The 21715-nt window shown below is 35.6% G+C and overlaps 1 protein-coding gene and 1 non-coding gene across 2 annotated transcripts in view; both read right to left on the reverse strand.

Moving 5' to 3' along the window:
- HCN1 (hyperpolarization activated cyclic nucleotide gated potassium channel 1) overlaps positions 1-21715 on the reverse strand; it is a 391500-nt gene that overhangs the window by 113798 nt on the left and 255987 nt on the right. The gene's annotated exons all lie outside the window — the stretch shown is intronic.
- On the reverse strand, positions 20920-21024 carry LOC116639277. Its single transcript, XR_004300790.1, has one exon. It is a non-coding gene; the product is annotated as a U6 spliceosomal RNA (small nuclear RNA).

Raw genomic sequence — 21715 nt, forward strand, 5'->3', positions numbered from 1 at the left:
ATTGTGGTATATTGATTGATCATATAATTTTTCCGGCTTAATTTTCTGCAAATTCATTCCTTAGGTCTTCAAAATTGATACATTTAGCAATTTCATTTTCAATTATATAATTGTAAGTGACATCATTTGTTTTGGCTAATGCAAGATTATAAATAATTTCTGATAGTTTTTGAGAAATTTTAAAGAAGATCTTTCTGTTGATGCAACTATTACTAGGGCTATTAAGAGTATTTTATACATTGGGACAACATTGAGATAAATTTCTGATTTAACATATAAATTTTAGTACATTTGGAGCTGATGATTCTAATGGAACAATTTTTCAATGAAGATTTCACTGTTCATACAAATTAGTTTCATGAATGTGATTTTTTAATTAAACTTTTTATTTTAAGATAACTGTAGATTAACATGCAAATTATAAGAAATAATGGAGAACCCGTGCACCTTTTATCCCAAATGGTAACATCCTGACGATGTTGTACAATGTTACAACCAGGAAATTGACATGGGTACAATCCACTGATCTCATTCATATTTTACCAATTTACTGGTACTCATTTGGGTATGTAGTTAGTTTCATACAATTTTATCACATGTATAAGTTTGTGTATTCATCACCACAGTGAAGATACAGAACAATTCCATCACAACAAAGATCCTTTACACTGTATATTGAATTTAATGTTGAATGTAAATGTATGCATTGACATTTTAATATTTCCTCTGACATTTCCTGTAACTTGCTGAGGTTGTGCAAGAAACCAAAAGTAGTTTCATGATTTGCCTATAATCCAAAATGCCTATTTATGTATTTTATTCCTTTATTTTCTATTACAAGGAAAATTTAATTAAAAATTGTCTTCTTTGTTAATCATTGGCTCATTTAAAGTTTCATACGAAAATAGTGTTATTTGTTTATCAAATGTGATGATCTTTAAATTTAATCTGTATTTCTAGGCTAGTGGATATTTGCTTTGCAATGTTGCAGGAGTTTTCAAAACTGGACATTATAAACTGTGAAGAATTCTAATAACACCCTGATATGCTATACAATATTATAAGTATTATAATATATTATAATATTATATTATAAAATAATATAATATATTATAATTATAAAATATATATTATATTATATTGCTATGCAATATCCATGTGTCCTCCCTGTTTTGTAATAATTTATTGACAAAGTTTACCATCAGAGGTCCCCAAGTATTATCTTGGAATTGAGGCAGAAAATTCAATATCTGTGTAGATACTGCAGGGACAGGATCCTGGGACTGAGAGTCAGCTGCTCTCTCACCAAGATTCCTGTCCCTGCTGGCCTGGGGGAGTCACTCCTGCCCCCCACAGTCACTGCTGTTGCTTTGGGGGTTGCTGTGGCCACTGGCGTTCTGGCCCAGTTCTGGCTCAGGCACGCGGGGGACACAGCATTTCAGACTGCTGAGGCATGCATTTGCGCCGCCCCTGGCTGTCAGGCCAAGTGCTTGGCTTCTGTGTTGCTATTGTGCCTACATGCCTGAACCTGTGTGCGCAGAGCGGCTGCTCACGTTCATGCCCCACTGTCCCCGGGGACTTCACTTACAAAACATAACTTCACGGATAAAATTACTAGGAATGTGAAGATAGCAGCAGCTGAGCTTTATAACAAGCACAAGGTCCTCCTGGAAGTGGGTCCCTCTGCAACTATGAGGTCATACCCCATACCCATGAAGCCATCTCTGCCTTTGTCAAACGAACTCTTAAATTATCAGGAAATTGTAGGTTATTTTAAAATATATTGAATATACATAGATCTTTTTGTTCATATTTTAACAGGGTTTTCCAAAATCAAATTTATAGATTTAAAAATAGGACATGATAAAGTTTAAAAGCCCCAACCTCATAAGGTTTGGAACTGCATACGGCTGTGAACAAGAAATAACCAGCCCCACTTGGTTGGAAGAGTTAATTTTCGTAAACTGAAATTCACTGTTATGTATAAAATAAGGTCATGTTGCCCCATCTATCTATCCATCCATCCATCCATATATACACACACACACGTGTAAAAATGAGATTCAGTTTTAAGAAAAGAAAATTACTCGCATATTATATTATACTATGCAGATAGTATAATGAACCCATGAACAAGTTTTCATTTTGATGAATGAACAAAATTTGTTCCTTACACTTTTTTTCATACACAAAAATATATAACTATTCTCATGAATAAACCTAAAGTTCCCCAAATTCTAGATGTTCCAGGAACAAGGAATGGAGTATTCGATGAACAAAGGAATGTGTTCTATAAAAATCTTGACTGTACATGTTATTTAAAATGACATTAACATTGCTGAAATTCAACTCAGTAATATACTGATATACCAAAGATGAATTCACTGCAAACCACATTGCAAAATAAACAAAGGCTTTAATTCCTAAGATCTATTCAAAGAATGGATAGAAAGAAAATAAGCTTGGCTTGTTTCTGACTGGCTTTGAATCTCTTCTGGGCTCCCTCAGGACTCTAATTCCCCTGTCATGGTGACTTCCGTCCAGTACATGATAATCTTCTCATGTGCCTGGCATCTACTCATAGATTAGGACGTGGGCCATGTCTCATTAATCATGTTAGACTCTAAACTGCATGATTCAGTGGCGACACTAAATATTTTTAGGTGAAAACACTGTTGTTGAAAAAAAGGGTGAATAAATAAATTTTGACTGTGCTGTTAAATCTAGTGCAAGATTCCCTTCCTTATACAGGGGCAGAGTCATGTTGCTTCGGCAACTTGATGAACTTAGATATAATGGGAATAATTCAAAAGTCCAATGCGGTGTCCAGTGGAGGCTGCACTTTAATTTTTTGTATTGCTTATTCCTTTGTTTTTGAGGGGAAGCAGTATGTGGAGCTGGAGAAGAAAGTTTCAATTTCCCAAAGGAATGCAGTTATGTAACAGCCAAACTATTTTGTATAAGAATGTGTGTTTATGTTCATTTTCATTTATCTCCTTAGGCACACACAAAACACACACACACACATCTTGGCCTTTCTTTCTACAAAAATGGATCATATCATATATACTTCTCTGCATATAGCTTTTATCACAGGAAAATTCCTCCAAATAATCTAGTGTTCATATAACTATGTAATAACCCATTGTTGATTATGTCATAGTTAATTTTCCCATTTTTCTATTATTTTCCAGTGTTTGCCACTACAGACTATTCTGTAATAAACAATTTTGTACATATAACCTTTATCTCTATCAAATATATTCTCAGAAGTGTGTTTATTGGGTCAAAGAATAAAGTTTTCAATTTGATTTTAAAATATGTTGACAGACTGTTTCAAGGCTGTAACTTCTCCAAAACCAAGTAAAAATACACTTCATCATCTATTCTAGTGAGAAATAGTAATCCACTGCTACTTTTATTTACATTTGTCTGACTGGGGAATTTGAGAAAGTTTTCATGTACTTATTAATCAACTGAACTTTCTCATTTCTGGTGAAATTCTTATTTTTTTCTTAGCAATTTGTAATACATATCTGAAGACTGGATATCAATTCTTTAACTATTTGCTTTAAATATCTATTCCTAATTTACTCTTTGCCTATTGATTTTTTAATGATATAATTTGCCACATATTTTAATTATTTTTTTAAAGATTTATTTATTTTAGAGAGAGAACATATGTGAGTTGGGGAGGGGGAGAGGGAGAGAGAGAATCTTCAAGCAAACCACCCCGCCAAGCATGAAGCCCACCATGGGGTGATCCCAGGACCCTGAGATAATGACCCAAGCTGAACCGAGAGTTGGACACTCAACCAACTGAGCCACCCAGGCGCCCCAACATTTTGATTATTTTATGTAGGAAAATAAATCTGTAATTTCCCTGTGAGCTGCTGAATTTTCTGTAATACTTAAAAAGATCTCCCTAAATCTGAGATTATTCATATGTAAGTATTTTGGAGATTATGTTATTTTTATATTTACTTATATTTACTTCTTTTACCTAAGAGATTTGTTTTTTTTTTGTTTTTTGTTTTTTTGGTATGTGGAACAAAGTTCACATTTTCATTCATTCTGAAAGAATTGTTTCTTGAGCCTGCATACAACTTTTAATGAACTGTCTGGTCCCCAGTGACATACAAACGCTTCCTTTGTTATATATTGTCTCTACATACATTGGGGTGTTTGTTTCTGGGCTCAATATTTTGTTCCACAAATCTATTTGACTCTTTCTATGCTGGTATCATCTCAAATTACAGTGACTTTATAATCTATTTTAATATGCATATAAAGCAAAGACCCTTCTCAATTCCAACAGAGATTCTGAGTTACCATGTGAAGAAATTTGGGCAGGACCACGTTTTAAGGTAAATATGTGGATACATGATGCTGGATATGGGACAGGCATGGTATTTGAGGGGAAACTATGGGTGAGAACAGTCACCAAACCCAGAAAATTCCTATCTGTCTGCCTGCCTATCTATCTATCTGAAGATAGACTGGCTCATAGATCAGCCAGTCTAAATTATAGAGAAGATACAAAACATAATAAGGAATACACTAGAAAACACAGGGATGGCCAGCACCAGAAGGGTCAGAACATTTTTCAGTATAGTATGGGAAGCCTCGGAAAATTTTTCAGCAGGAAATGATAAAATCTGATTTGTGCTTTAAGAAGATTGATCAGGGAGAATTGTTGAGTAGTGGTTCTCAACTGAGGATGATTCTGTCACCCAGGGAATATTGTCGAATTTTTGGTTTTTATAACTGGAGGAAGTGCTATTTTTTTTTAAAGATTTACTTATTTATTATTTGAGAGAGAGAGAGCGCATGTGTGAGCAGGGGGAGGAACAGAAGGAGAGGAAGAGAGAGAATCCCCAGCATACCTCATGCTGAGCATGGAGCCTTATGTGGGGCTCCATTTCAAGACCCTGAGATCATGACCTGAGCTGAAACCAAGAGTCCAACACTTAACCGACTGAGCCTCCAGGTGCCCCTGGAGGAAATGCTATTAATATCTAATGGGTAGAGGCTAGTGAAGCTGCTAAATGACCTCCAGTTCACAGAGAAGCTCCTCCACAGCAAAGAATTATCTGGCCCAAACTGCCAGCCTTGGTGAGGTTGAGAAATCCTGGTGTGGAGAATGGATTGAACAATGACTAGATAAAGAAGTCAGTTTAAAAGCTATTATAAATTTAAGGGAGGTGAAATGAAAACTGAAATAGCATAAAAGCATAAAGTATAAAACAAGAACAACAATAAATAATTTTGAGAAGAAAAGGTCTATAGAATGTAGCATATTAGATTTTTATGAAATGGTAAAAGAAAAAGGAAGGTAGAATAGTTCAGGGGGTTATGGAAAATTTAGAAAGATTCATGCAATTTAGGCTTTTCTTTTCAGGGGAGACTGATTAGGTGTAGGGATCTTTTCTGTTATTCTACAAGACCAGAATCATCCTCTTTAGACATTGAATTGTGTCTATGCACATTGTGTGTACGAGAGCCAACCCAGCCCTCTCGGGGGAATATCAGTGTTTAGGCAGCAGTCCTGTGATTCGGAGGCTGCTGAGGAGAGAATCCCAAGTGGAGGGATGTATCTTATACCATCACCTCCCTCTTCCTTATTCCCTCCAGCCCTCCCCACCAGCCCCACCCACCATTACAACCCCAGCTACAACAGCTCAAGCCAGAAAGGTAGACTGACCGCGGCGATAAAATACACACATAAGTTAAGTAACAACATAAACAGCGTGTCAAACAAATGCTTAGAAAATAAGTTAAACTTGGAATATAAAATATAAAATATTTTTCAAGGTTACCTTGAAAAACAGTACGATGGTAACAACATGCATGGTTCTAAACTATTCAAAGTACCAATTATTACATTAAATTTATCAATCTTTATTTTGATATTTATTTATTTATAAATTTATCAATTATTTATAATTTTTTATAATTTATAATTGATATTTATCAATTTATTTACAAATTTATCAATTTATCAATCTTACCATCATATCTTTCTTCTCACCACTTGATGAATGATAACATGGAGGCAGAGAACATAGTGACTTGCCCAAGTTTATGAGTTTGTAAGTGGAAGATTCATTGTTTTGAACCCAGTCTGGTTCTCAAGACCGTACTATTAGCTACTACATGACACTACTCTTGATTTTATAAACCTATTATATTTATAATTTCAGGCAAAATATTAAGGCTGAAAGACTAACTGATCAGTTCATCTCTCACATGCAACCCTTATTTAATGTAGCAAAGTAACAACAGGCAAAGACGAGACCTAAAGAAGGAAAAACTAGATCTGATAGGGTTTGGTGAAGGTCCAAGAATGTTTTCATTCCCAGGACATCATTTTTTTATTATTATTATTATGTGGCTGTTCTCTTTTCATCTTTTAAAAAAAATGACTCATTTTATTTTAGTCTACATCAATAATAATAACATGAATGGGAGACTATATACTCCCAGTGCTTTACCATACGATTACCAACTTACATTTAACTTGAATACTATTGAAAGTAAACAAATAAGTTACCTGTTAACTCTGATTTAATCTGGGTTTCTCTTGTTTTCATTTTAGGCAATGATTTACCAACAAATTGTTCCTTATAGACTTTTTTTAAAATTTTTTAAAGATTTTTTTTTATTTATTTGACAGAGAGAGAAAGCACAAGCAGGGGGAGTGGCAGGCAGAGGGAGAAGCAGGCTCCCCACTGAGCAAGGAGCCCGATATGGGACTCAATCCCAGGACCCTGGGATTATGACCCGAGCTGAAGGACTGAGCCACCCATGGGCCCCTGACTATTTTTTTTTATTATACAAAATGCTCACTCATTTAATTCATCACTTCACTGAGGCATCACTGAAATTAATTATTTTTTGAGGAAAACATATTGAGCCCAATTAACGGGAATATATATAAGTAAATTTAATTATTCCATCTGGGAACTCTCATATAGAAAAAAAAATTTACGTTTATATTCCAAGTTTAACTTATTTTTTAAGCATTTGTTTGACACACTGTTTATGTTGTTAGTTAATTTGGATCAGGGTGAAGGGCTATGGCAAAGAAAGAAAATAAATGTTTATTCTAGAGTGTCCTAGACCTCCTGACTTAGGACATTAAAACTCAAACTAAGCCACTTAGTATATTCTGCCACAGAAACAAAAGTTTCTCCAGTCCATCATCTTTCGTATGAACTAAAATTTTGTTAATTTAGAAGGCCAAAATATTCCATTATTGAATACTTGAATGAATCTTCTTTATCATTTGAAATCAAATGCAAGTATGAATATGTTAAGTAGGCAAAATCTTACCAAAACTGGAAATATAGAACTTGACTCAGAAATACATGCATCAACAGCTAAAATATCAAATTTTGACCAGTTACAATTTACTTCTTCAACCACCAAATAAACTTATCACTTACATCAGTTACAGCAATGCCAATCAGATAGAAAGATACATTAAGAAGTTCTCAAGACAAGGAATATAACTGAGCATAATCTTCCTGAAGTCACAAGAAGTGTAGAATAACAGGTCACCAATTCCAAAGTGTAAGTTCACTTGAACACGCCATGGTCTTACTTTATCTGTCTATAAGAGAATGGAGTCAGGGTAAAAACTGTTGTTCTTCATCAATTTCACAGGGCTGAAGTATGGTAACAATGGATAGATATTAAGAGCAAGCTTTCTACTGATTAGTGATTGAAACAGAATTACAATTGTTTTTAAGTATTCATTTGAGCATTTTTGTTCTTTGAAGTATGTCCCCTAGAATTATTGGATTTGTTTATTACAAACAGAAACATTTAAGAAACATCTTTGAGGAGGTCTTTATCTTAGTCGAATTAAACATTATTTGTGACTTTACAGATCATAGTAAATAGTAATGTCAGTAGGAAGACAAGTGGAGATCAACTCAATGAGGCCATCCTAAATTGAATTGCTCAGTAGAAATACAGTGCATGCAATTCCTAAGGGGACTCAGGGGAAGGACTGACAGTTATGTTGTGTGTAAAGTCAAAATGCAGACAGCAAGGAAGAATATTTCTTAAAAAAATATATGATGTAGGGCACCTGGGTGGCTCAGTTGGTTAAGCGACTGCCTTCGGCTCAGGTCATGATCCTGGAGTCCCTGGATCGAGTCCCACATCGGGCTTCCTGCTCAGCAGGGAGTCTGATTCTCCCTCTGACCCTAACCCCTCTCATGTGCTCTCTCTCATTCTCTCTCTCTCAAATAAATAAATAAAATCTTTAAAATATATATATATATATATACATATATATGATGTAGACTTTCCCCCCAGCATAGATATGCTTTGAAAGCAAACGTTAAACCCACTGTAGGCAAGAAGAAAAAGAGCCTACCAACACTGTGCTTTGATTTCATAACTTGTCAACCTTGTTCTGTAACATTAGCGCTATATTTTTAAATATATTAGTAAGTAATGAATTATTTCCCTTCAAGTCACATGATAGAAGCTCTTGAATTCTCGAAATACATATTTGTATTCTTGATAGTATTATCTCCAAAAAATTTAATGCCATGGTTTCTAGAAATAACACTTAAAAAAAAATACAATTATATATATTTTTCAGCTGGAGAAATGTACTTATTTTTCTTATTTGTACAGTTTTGATCTGCTTACAAACATTTGCACCTCTGACATCAATGCTTTTGCCTTATAGAAGAGTTCAAATAGTTTTCAGCAATAAAATATAGAATTACCGCATAAGAAGATTACTGTTGCCATAAAAAGAATGATGTTTGGTCATTTTAAGTTCTAGACTTGTTCCCTGGTCAATTAATCCCTCAAATTCTAAGTGTATGTTTTCCTGCTTCAATAATGATGATAAAATACAAAATCAGCAGTAAGTAGATTTATAAATTAAAATTTAATGATGCTTGAGATCACAGATATTTTTTCTCATATTTCTTTTAACATTGGTTGCATTATTTTAAAATAAAAATTAAACATAGGGCGCTTGAGTGGCTCACTCGGTGAAGTGTCCTACTCTTGATTTTGGCTTGGGTCATGATCTCATGGTTGTGAGATAGAGCCCCACATAGGGCTCTGTGCTGTGTAAGATTCTCTTTCTTCCCCTCACTGTTTTCCCCTCCCCCACTTGCACTCCCTCTCTAAAAAAAGGTAGTAAATAAATAAATAAGACAAAATAAAAATTAAGCATATCAGTAAGTTATTTTTTAATTTGGTGGGTCTGTTAGCCCAATTTTTTAGACTAAGGGTTCATTAATACTTCTTATAGAAAGGCCCCAAATCAGATATTTCAAGATTTTAGGTGTGATTTTTCTATAATTAGTGCTTTGAGCAAAATATTTTTATTGCTTGTTTGGACAAGTAAATATAAACAAATATATCTTACATATTTTTGCATGTATAAATATCAGTAAACGTATTTTATATATATGCATAAATATAAAGGAACAGTGGAAGAGATTAGCATACACTGAGTACTTTACTCCTTGCAAGGTGCTGTTATATCAACTCATTGTTCCTCATAAAATTCTTGAAATCTGCTATTGTTCTTATAAGTAAGGAACGCAAAGCTTAGAAAAATTAAGAAACTTGCTCAAAGTCACACACTTGTCAGTGCCAAAGCTGAAATTCAATCATAGGTCTGTCTGAACTACAGTATAAACCGTCTCCATTCTGAAGGTCATAGCCACATCTTTCCTAACCATTTATATAAGTAAAATTCATAATTCTAATGCAGAATTTTCAAGCATTTTAAGAACATAACCATAGCACAGAAATTCTCTAAAATATATGTTTTCATCTCAACTAGCAAAAGGGAACCTCTACTACACCTTAAGGGAATTTAGAGGAAAAATTATCTCAGGTTTTCATCAGAGAAAACCTCTGAGGGAAAATCCCCTCGAGAGTTTGAGGTCAGTAAAGATATTTGGGTCATATAGTCGTACTTCACTTTAATAATTTCCTATTGGCCAAGAATGCTCAAAGGGTTCTCTTCCTTTCCTCTTATCCCCAAAGCCTGGAATGGAGTAAACTATCCTGGTATCTAAATAGGAAAAGTCTTCTGGAAGGAGGTCCTTGCCTGAGGCTTAATCCTCCAGAATGTGGAAGATGCACGTGAGGCAGAGAGGCAGGTTCCATCTGAACCACTAAACGATGCTGTGTGCGTTCACTGACACCTGGCCAAAGTAACGTAAGGAGTGATGTCATTTCTCCTCAGTGCTATTATTTAATCTGCACTTAAATTCATTGTATGGGTTTTAGGAAAGCAACTCTGCACTGATTATTTTCAAATTAGTAGATCATCTCTTTCGGTGGCATTCTCAAGTAGTTTAACTCTGCTAATTAGAGGTTTTAGCATGTTGGTAGTGTTAAAAACTGCTAAAATTAAAGCGAAATTGAAGTAAAACAAAGAACTGTAATCCTTTTTTGCTAGGCTCAAACTTCTGCTCTTAATAAGGAAAGTAGCCACCTGGGGCATAAAAGAAGCAGGAGTTAAGAAGTTTTTCAGCTTGAGTGTAGCCCTTGGGTGGTTGGTGTTAATAATTAGAACATAAGGGGTGCCTGGGTGGCCTGGTTGATTAAGCATCCGACTCTTGGTTTTGGCTCAGGTCCTGATCTCAGGGTGGTGAGATTGAGTGCTGCGACGGGCTCCGCACTCAGCGCAGAGTCTCCTTGAGACTCTCTCCCTCTTCCCTCTGCCCCTCCCCCCACTCTCTTTCTCTCTCTAAAATAAATAAATAAATAAATCTTTTAAAAAATAATTAGAACAGGGCACCTGGGTGGCTCAGTTGGTTAAGTGACTGCCTTCGCCTCAGATCATGATCCTGGAGTCCCAGGATCAAGTCCTGCATCGGGCTCCCTGCTCAGTGGGGAGTCTGCTTCTCCCTCTGACCCTCCTCCCTCTCATGCTCTCTCTCTCATTCTTTCTCAAATAAATAAATAAAATCTTTAAAAAAATAATTAGAACATAAATTATTACAGATGCAATTTTTGGTTTATATAAATGTTTGTTACCATATGAAACATGGCATTGGATTTTTCGTCCTAGATAATCTGCATATATGTCAGTTGTATGACAGATGGTGTAATGTATAAAGAATATGTACTTCTTATGAAGATTAAATGAAAGGCATTATATATAAAAGGCTGATACAAAAAGTGGCTGTATATAAAAGGGCTGATACATAATACGGTGCTTGGGTGTTTTCTATCTAGCTTAGTTCTCTGCATGAGGGTCTAAGTTTATTAATAGTGTGTGTACATGTGTGTGTTTTCATTTAACAACTTGTTTATAGCACTTTCTACTGCCAGGTACAATTCTAATCTCTTTACAAACATACACATCATGAAGAATTTTATTAAAATCTGATGTTCAGAGATGAGCATAACTAAACTATAGAGAATTTTAAACCATATAGAAAATGGTTGTATAAGCTGATGTATAAGCATGTATAATGTATAAGCTGACAAGAAACTTACTTAGTAATTGGTTATTGCTGTTGAAGTTAAAACTAGCTTTTGCATTATTCCAAAAGTGAAGCTCTCACTTGTAACAGATTCTAAAATCCCACCCTAGTAATGGTAAAATGTTCCCTTAACATTTAACATATCCATGTAGTGGCATGATGGTATAATAAATTTCTATGTTTTTTTTTTTTTTCTACCTTGATTTGCTACAGGGCTTGGCCACCAGAGTTAAGAAGGAATAGTGAAATAAAATAAAAGAGTTGACCCATTAAACAATTTTTTCCCTATGGTAGACTGACTTATATTCATAGACTCATAAAAAGTTGGAATTGTATGAAATCTGGGCAAAACTTTAGGCTATCTTTTTTATGGGCAAATGGAGTTTAAGAATATCCCCAATTTCGTGATTAAAATAACCAACTAACTAAACACACACACAAATAAGTGTATTCAGATATCCAACTCTATTTTAATCTAATATGCAAGGACCAATACATTTCAAAGTCAGAAAATATTGTTACTTGCCCATGGTCTCATCCGGTTTGCCTAAGGATTGAAAAACAAAAAAGCCCTCATGTCTTTACATGCTTGCAAGTATTGCTTCCATTAGCTTGGCATTGTCACTATAATAATCGAAATATCACTACCAACAAAAACATTGAGTATGGTTTATATAGATCTCTTACAATAAGAATCTAATTTGACCTGGTGATTATCACAGCAACCTTATGGTAGCTAGAACAGCCTTTATTATCTTCATTTTACTGAGGAGGATGAAATTCAGAGTTTCATTAACTTGCCTATGGCCTCATGATAAGAAGTAGTATCTTCCCATTGGGTCTCTGACCTTCCAACTACAGACACAGTACAACAGTAATTTAAGCTGTAATTGCTTAATAATTGCTATCCTGTACTCTGCTTACATATGGGTATTTAAGAGGAAAAAAAATCGACCATGGCTTGGGGTTAAACCATCTCCATTTTGAAAGTGATATTACAAGTCAAATTATGATTACATTCTACCTGGGTAAAATGATGAGGGTATCCACTATGATCTGTATTACCCAACATTACCATGGAGTTACCTATTTCAGAAAAATGCATGCTTATGAGGTCTGTGGCTAATTAAACTGTATAGAAAACTATTTCCCTACGCTAAAGTTATTTCAATCACAAGTTTAAAAGATAAATGATACCGGTTAAAATTATCCTGTTACTTTAGAGAGATACTTTCTTTTTTTAAGACAAAGACCTTTATTCTCTCACTGTTTTGTAGCCTAAAACTTTGATATCAAAGTCAGCCGGACTTCCTTTGATTCTTCCAACTTCTGGTGGAGGCTGTAATTATTGGCATTCCTGGGCTTACGGCTACATCACTCCAATCTCTGCCTCTGTTGTCACACGATGTTTTCCTCTTCTTGTAAGGACAACAGTCATGCTGGATTAAGGCCCCTCTAATGACCTCATCTTAACTTGATTACATCTGCAAAGATCCTATTTACAAATAAGGTCACATTGGCAGTTATAACTTCAACATATCTTTTTGGGGGGCACAATTCAACCAATAAAAATAGCTTTGCTCCAAATCAGAAGAGGTCAGTCTAAGTGTGGGGAGTGTAAGTTTATGTGGCAGTCACAGAACATAGAACCTGCAGCTTCAATCACAGTCCCATTGGTGTGTGTTTGTAGTAGGTGCAGCTTGGACTTCCCAAGTTAAAAAAAAAAAAGAAAAAGAAAGAAAGAAGAAAGGAAGGAAGGAAGGAAGGAAGAGAGAGAGAAAGAAAGAAAGAGAAAGAAAGAAACAAAGAAAGAAACAAAGAAAGAAAGAAAGAGAAGAAAAATGCTTTTAAATTTATCTTCTTATTTTTTTTAAAATTTATTTATTTGAGAGAGAGCGAGAGCATGAGTGGGGTCAAGGGCAGAGGGAGAAGCAGACTCCCTGCTCAGCAGGGAGCCCAATGTGGGGCTTGATCCCAGGACTCCAGGATCATAACTGGAGCCGAAGGCAGATGCTTAACCAACTGAGCCACCCAGGTGCCCCAAATTCATCTTCTTATTTACAGCAAAATAGTAACAACACAAGTCAGCAACAGCACATGTTACTTAATTCTAAAGGCATGACCTTAAATTGCAGACAAACAAAGCCTTAAATTATAAGTAATGCTAGAACTTGGTGTATTGATTATGCAATCTAACAGGATAAGCCTAGGAAATCCTCCGCTGTATAAAAAGCAGAAAGATTGAGCACTTACAGTTATTTTTAGAAGCCTAACTCCAACTTAAAGCTCTTATCCTATGATGTGTACTCAGTGTATTCTTAGTATGTAAGGCTTCTGTGTCAGAGTTACTGCTCTGAGAGAATATTCTGCTTTGACTCCCTAAGTCCATATAAGCCTTATACAAATGTAGGTTTTATAAGGTGTGGACTCCCTGACCTCATGTACAACTTCACAGAAAATTCAAATACCAAATAGTACTTAACAGAGGCAAAAAGCAACTTCTTGATCAATAGAATCAAACCAAATACACTTATTACTAGTATTTAGAAAGGTTAAATCCCTGGAGTCTCAGTTGTCTCTGATAAATCAATTCTCCATTCACATTACATTTGAGTGTGAATGTGTGTGTGTGAAATGAGAGAGAGGGAGGGATAGCACAGAAATTGATTGATTGATTTTCAAGGCTTAGACTATCTTGTTTCTGCCATATCTCTGAATTCAGATATAGATTGACTTGGAAATCCATAAGCAAACAAACTATAAAACAGAAAGAAAAAAAATTGAAACAATGTTTATTTTTTCTTATTTTCTCTTCTTCTAGCTTTTGATTCTACCAGCTTAGAGGAAGACTAGGAAAATGGTGATTCAGACATAATTCCCACTTCTGATGAGCTCATTTTAATTCTTTAAAGTCAGAATAAAAATATATGGACAATTGTCCCATATTTAACCATGATATTACTACCCAAAGAACATATTAATGTGAAGCAGGTTCCCTTTGAACTTTAGTGGATTCCATCTGAAACCATGCTAATGAGCATATTCTAGCTATTTACTTATGGCATTGAGAGGAAATATAGTTTACTTTTAGAAAAGCAATTTTTAGTCTGTTTATGCATGATAAAAAAATATGAGCATAAAAAGGCAAATGCTACCCAAACTGGAGTATCCCTGAATACTTTGGTAGAATTCTTATTTTCAGTTATAATATTACCTAATGCCAACACCTCATACAGTTCTGGCCACTTTCATCTCTCTCAAATAAATAAATTTTAATAATACTAATTATTAGTATTACTAATAATAATTAGTAATTCCTGCGAAGAGCACAATGCTTAGTACAATTCCTGTAGAAGACTGACCTATAATATCTTACTCAGGCAAAATGCTAAATTTTCCACAAACTGATAGACTATAAAGCACATCTCCAGACACATTGTATAGATGTCTTCCTTAACTTCCTCTGATGTGGAAGGAAACAACTATGGCTTACTGGCAAAGCAAGAGAATGTCTTAACAATTAACAGCATGCATTTCTTGGTCAGTAGGGACTGCTCAGAGAGAAGAGGTAAACATTCAAAGCTTAATGATTTCTCTTGTGCATCACTTCCATGACTCATGCCAGATTTTCGCCAGCTAGTTCTAAAATGATTAATCTGCTCCAATGAGTCAATAGTCTTCCATCTTCACGTTTCCTTAGGCACCGGTGACAAAGATTAACAAAATCTATTGTATTCGCGTGTGGGTATATTTGTATTTCTACCCCAGGTTTGCCTAGAAAAGGTGTAGCATAGCAGTCTCCCTAGTGTACAATCTGTGTGCTGTCCCTGGTAGCATTGTGATACCAGCTTCTCTGGACAGTGGAGAGGGAAGCAGCAGTAAGCCTCAGTGAGACAACTTTGATCACACTGTAGATGAGGTTTGGGAAAAGAGTATCCAATTTTCCAATCAGAATCTAGACAAAGAATGGCGTACTCAAAAACTGCTCCCATATCTTTTTCTAAGAGGCTAGAAATACCTTGAGTCCTTCTGTTTTAGGTAAGGAAGTCAATGTCACAATTTCTGGAAGGTTATGATTTAAATGCCTGCACATTACTTCTAAGTCATTATTCAAATATCCTCTTGCCATGACCTACAGGTTCCTTGGCTGGCCCCAAAGGTTTCAGGACTGACTCCCAAGACACTAGAATTGTATAAGCATAGACTATCACAGCGTGAACAGAGCATGAAGAGCATCCCAAAACAAATTCTTTAGGGAAGGATAAGGCTTGAATGCCATAAATTAAAGGCAAATATGAGGGATCGGATCTTTCAAATGAGAGAAGATAGGATGGGAGTAAATGTGTATCGGGTATACATAAGATGGGGTATAGGCAGATTACCGTTGCTTTGATATGTCCATGGCTTAGCTTTGGCTATCACTGGAAGTATATTATGTGGTTAAAATGGAATCATTCAAAGGTTCTTTTTATCTTCTATTCTGTTATAGCGAGGTGGCATGCTTGGTTAGTGGGGAGTCAATCTAGAAGGCTGGCAAAAGATGAAAAATCAGATATATATGTTTCCATATGAGGTATAGTGAGGGCTACAGCAACTTCAAATAGAAAATGAGTAACACACAAGAGATTAGATCCTAGAGCATTTATCATTTATGATGAAGGTAGAATCCAAGCAAGGGGATAGGGGGAGTATTAAAACTTATCAAACTCAACACCCAAAGAACAAATAATCCAATCAAGAAATGGGCAGAAGACATGAACAGACATTTTTCCAAAGAAGACAACCAAATGGCCCATAGATGCATGAAAAAGTTCTCAACATCACTCGGCATCAGGGAAGTACAAATCAAAACCCCAATGAGATACCACCTCACACCAGTCAGAATGGCTAAAATTAACAAGTCAGGAAACGACAGATGTTGGTGAGGAAGTGGAGAAAGGGGAACCCTCTTACACTGTTGGTGGGAATGCAAGCTGGTGAAGCCACTCTGGAAAACAGTATGGAGTTTCCTCAAAAAGATGAAAATAGAGCTACCCTATGACCCAGCAATTGTACTACTGGGTATTTACCCCAAAGATACAAATGTAGCCATCCAAAGGGGTACGTGCACCCCAATGTTTATAGCAGCAATGTCCACAATAGCCAAACTATGGAAAGAGCCAAGATGTCCATTGATAGATGAATGGATAAAGAAGATGTGGTATATACATAAAATGGAATATTATGCAGCCATCAAAAAAACAAAATCTTGCCATTTGCAACGACGTGGATGGAACTAGAGGGTATTATGCTAAGCGAAATAAGTCAATCAGAGAAAGACAAGTATCATATGATCTCACTGATATGAGGAATTCTTAATCTCGGGAAACAAACTGAGGGTTGCTGGAATGGTGGGGGGTGGGAGGGATGGGGTGGCTCGGTGATAGACATTGGGGAGGGTATGTGCTATGGTGAGCGCTGTGAATTGTGTAAGACTGATGAATCACAGACCTGTACCTCTGAAACAAATAATACATTATATGTTAAAAAAAAAAAAGAAGATAGTAGGAAGGGAAAAATGAAGTGGGGGAAATCAGAGGGGGAGACTAACCATGAGAGACTATGGACTCTGAGAAACAAACTGAGGGTTCTAGAGAGGATGGGGGTGGGGGGATGGGTTAGCCTGGTGATGGGTATTAAGGAGGGTACGTACTGCATGGAGCACTGGGTGTTATACACAAACAATGAATCATGGAACACTACATCAAAAACTAATGATGTAATGTATGGTGACTAACACAACATAATAAAATAAAATTTTAAAAAATTCACTATAATGCTAAAAATATTATGTAAGTTAATAAGGTAATTGGCCTAAAGAGGAATAAATATAAATGCATAGAACAAAAGTGTTTAACCTTCACTCCATTTAGCTTTTTCCAGTTTTCAGGCATGGTTTAATTTGCATCTTATATATCTATATAAATACTATGCCTTTTTTTGGCACTTGAGCAAATGACTTAAATAAACTCTATGCATTAGTATCCTCGCCTATAGAATAGATATGCTAATAAAACTATTAACCTCATACTTAAGAAACACTTAGAATAGCAACTGGCACAGAGTAAATGCTATATAGATACTTGTCAAATAAAATAAATAATAAGTGTTTGTGAGATAGCTAAATTCTCAATAATTCTCTATTATAAAAGGTATGGGGGGAGCCTGTGTGGCACATTCTATTAAGTGCCCAACTCTTGGTTTTGGCTTAGATCATGATTTCAGGGTCATGAGATCGAGCCGCATGTCGGGCTCCATGCTCAGCTAGGAGTTGGCTTAGAGTTTCTCTCTCCCTTACCCTCTACCGCACCTTCCCATTCTTTCTCTCTCTCTCTCAAATAAATAAATAATTTTAAAAAACGCCTGAGTATTGAAAGACAATGGTAGAATTAAGACATTCTGTGTCATGTAGAAAAATGTCTTTGGCTTTCCAGAAATTTTTGTGTGGTTTTCTAATTTTGCCTGTATTTTCAAATAATGATTCAAAAGGATACAGAATTTAGGTAAGCATACTTTATTTTGCATTAATGCAGTAATTATCAGCAAGATGAAAAACATGGCATAGTATAAAGAATGTGAAATATTCTTTAAGGAAAGCATATGTACTATATATAGCAACGTTCTTATATATGTTTATATAAAAAATTTTATAATGCCATTTACTTTACCCAGATAGCCAGTGTAAGATGTTGGATGTTGGTATAACAGATAAAAAAGATAGACTTTAATATGATAAGAAATAAAATATTGTCATTACCATTATATATTTCCTTGACTAATAACTTTGCTTGTCCTTTCACTTTATGGAGTACCCTAAGGTATATTTCTTATCAGATTATATAAACCATGACTTTGGACAATAAACTAAATTCAGAAAATCTGAAAAAAAAAAAAAAATCAGGAAGAAAAAAATAAAGTCTTTTAATTTTAGGTATGTCTATAAATTTACTTGACATCAACACTCTTGAAATATAGGGTAGCTTTACTGGAAAAGGTAAAATATATTACATTATTAGTAAGCCAATAGGTGCCATTAAAGTATAAATGACAGTATTACTGTTATTATTATTAGTCAGTGCTACACAATGATAATGGCATGGTTGTCTGAGAATCCTAAGATATTCGTATTTGATTCTTATTATATATTTTCTCCAAAGTTTGTAAGCTACACCATGTAGGAGCAAATTTCATAAGTAAAATGGGTGGGTGTTTTCGACAAAGTTTAGGTAGAGAAATATTAGAGGTAGAAAAAAAAGGAGAAGACTATTTAGTATTTAGAATGGTAATATAATCATAGGAGTAAGAAGGGGCAGGAAAATTGGGTTAAAGTAGTGATCTTGATGGCATTACCCATATAGGAATAAAACATTATTTTACAACACACTAAGACATTTTAAAAGACAAATTAGGTAGTGAACTAAGGCATTTTCAAAGGCAATAATCTACCCTTTGGAATAAATCTTAATAAAATAGATTCAGGGAAAGTTCTCTCTTTCAGGAAGCTAATGACCAAAAACATCCCTATGAACATAGAATACAAGGGATTAAAGCTAAACAGAAAAGGATTAAAGTATCTCAAAGCCCAACACGTTGTCTTCAAAATTTAAGAGAAATAACTGAGCTTTGTAGTATACTCTGTTAATAAAATGGACCATTTGAAAAGTAAAGAAGTTCAAGAAAACAAACCTTCAAACCCAACAACCATCGTTATCCCATCAAAATACAAATCTAAAGGCATCACATGGGTTCTGATGCCATTCACTAGACTGAGATAAGTGTTTTTTAAATATATTCTTATCCACTATTGAGTGAGCTATGACCAGTCTCACTCCAACAAAGAATTTAATTATCTGTTAATCTCGTCTCCCTCTTCTATGCTGCTCCTTCACATAAAACAAGCAACAAACCCCAAACAAATCTAGTTTACCTTCAATTATTTAGGTGAACAGAGTTGAGTATGATTCATCAAAATAAAACAGACCACTCTCCTGACCTCTAATCCTAACTGTCTACTAGGATGTCCCCTACTTGGCTTTAAACAGATGTGCCAAACTCTGTGTCCAAACTAAATTCATCTAACCGGAATTTACCATCAATAAGCCCTATTGTCCCTGAACCCCCCCCATCTCAGTTGGTATCACTTAACTGATTCCATGTCATACTTTCCCTTCCCTCCACTGTGCGACCCCAAAGCATCCAGGCAGAAGAGCATCTAAGCAGTATCTGCTTCTACTTTACCCCCTAAATAGTTCTCAGGTTAGCAGTCTTGCAAGTACCTGTTTATCACAAAACAACCAACAAATGTACACAAAGAACAACTATTGAAAAGAATCCTTCTATTGTCTCCCCGTCCCTGCCCACTATTTCCCTTCAGGACATCTCACAGTGTGTTAAAAAGAAAACCAAAGACCCAAAATGGTGTCATTTAGGCCAAGTTCTCAAATCTGGGTTCAATACCTAGTTTAACTGCAGTTTCAGTCTCCCCCAGAAATGCAGTGTTAATCAGTCAGGAATATTCTGATAGGCTCCAATGAGTCTGGCAGGGGCTCTCTCCAGCCCTCAAAGGTAGAGGGAGTAATTTGCATGATAAGATCCCCTCCACTTCACCTCAGGGAAAGCAAAGTTGTCTGTAACAATCCTTTTCTTTTGCTAATCACTTTCTTGCCCCCCCCTCTTTCCAGTAAAAACCTTCCATTCTGTACAACTCCTTAGAGTTCCCCTCTACTTGTAGATGGGATGCTGCCGATTTGTGAATCCTTTAATAAAGCCAATTTGATCTTCAAATTCACTCATTTGAATTTTGTGTTTTAACACGTGTCACTTGGCTTGAGGCCCTGCTTTTTGGTTGTTTATATTATCACAGGTTTATACTATGGAAAATGACTTGGCCCCCATAATAACCATGCCTATCTTCAGTGCACTTCTTCCTTGATTGTGACCCTTAATTACTCTGAGGCCAGTTGTTTTCCTTCCAAGGTTTTCTAAAACCAACTTACACTTCTGCGATCAAAAATATGTTATAACTCAATAATATCATACTATAAGATCCTATCATCTTATAAGCAGTGGTTAATATTAAACTGACCCTTCTGCTCTTTCACCATCCCTGGATTTTGATTCTGCTCTTTTATTTCTAAAGCTGTATAGGGTTTATTTTTGTTGTTTATTTCTCTTTTGAATAGACAAATAGAGCTCCCTTTTCTGCCAGTTTTATTGAGATATAATTGACATATAACGTTGTATTAATTTAAGATGTAAAACATAATGATTTGATATATATATGTGTATATGCCTATATACTAGGCAATGCAATATATATATATATATATATATATGTTGCAAAGTGATCACCACAAAAAGTATAGTTAACATCCACCAGCCCACATAGTTACAAAAATATAAGGAATACTTCACACATTTGCATGTCATCCTTGTGCAGGGACCATGCTAATCTCTGCATAGTTCCAATTTTACTACGTGTTTCTCCCAAAGTGAGCACTAGAGCTCCTCTTTTTTAATCCCAATGAAAAACACTTAAACTTTCTGGCATTTTCCTTGTCTGGATTACTACAAATTATAGCACAAATTACAATTTACCTCATCTACTTTAATTCCTTTCCAGTCTGTTCTTTGGAACAGCCAGCAACAAGTCCAATCCATGCTTAGTTTTCTCATAGCTTCAAGAGTAAGTCAAACCTACCAAGATAATCACAACAAGCTGGTCACCATGCAGCCACTCCCTGGCCCTTCAGCAACACTCTTTAACTCTCTAACTCCTATACAAAATCCCAGACTGCTCTTGCCACCTATAATCACTTGCAGTTCCCCAAATAAGACAATTCATTCTCCTCCACACCTTTACATAGGTAGCTTTCTCTTACTCAGTATGCATTCTGACCTCCTTCCTCTCTGCCTGGCCATTTCAACTAGTCTTTCAAGATGCAAATCACTTTGTAACATTCTCAAATATCCACCTTCATCCCTCCAAGTCAGCCCTCCGAGCTGGGTCCAGCGTCTCATCTATGAAACCCAAGGACTTATGCTTCCATTTATCATGTGATTGCATTGTACCATCTGCTTATTTGTTTGTCTTCAGCAGTATAACCAAAGCTCCCTAAAAGCGGGGACCATATCCTAACCATCTTTGTATCACAAACATCCAGTAGTGACTGATACTAATGAAATCTAGG

The sequence above is a fragment of the Phoca vitulina genome, unplaced genomic scaffold (assembly GCF_004348235.1).
Source record: "Phoca vitulina isolate PV1807 unplaced genomic scaffold, GSC_HSeal_1.0 scaffold17, whole genome shotgun sequence".
Taxonomy (NCBI): Eukaryota; Metazoa; Chordata; class Mammalia; order Carnivora; family Phocidae; genus Phoca; species Phoca vitulina.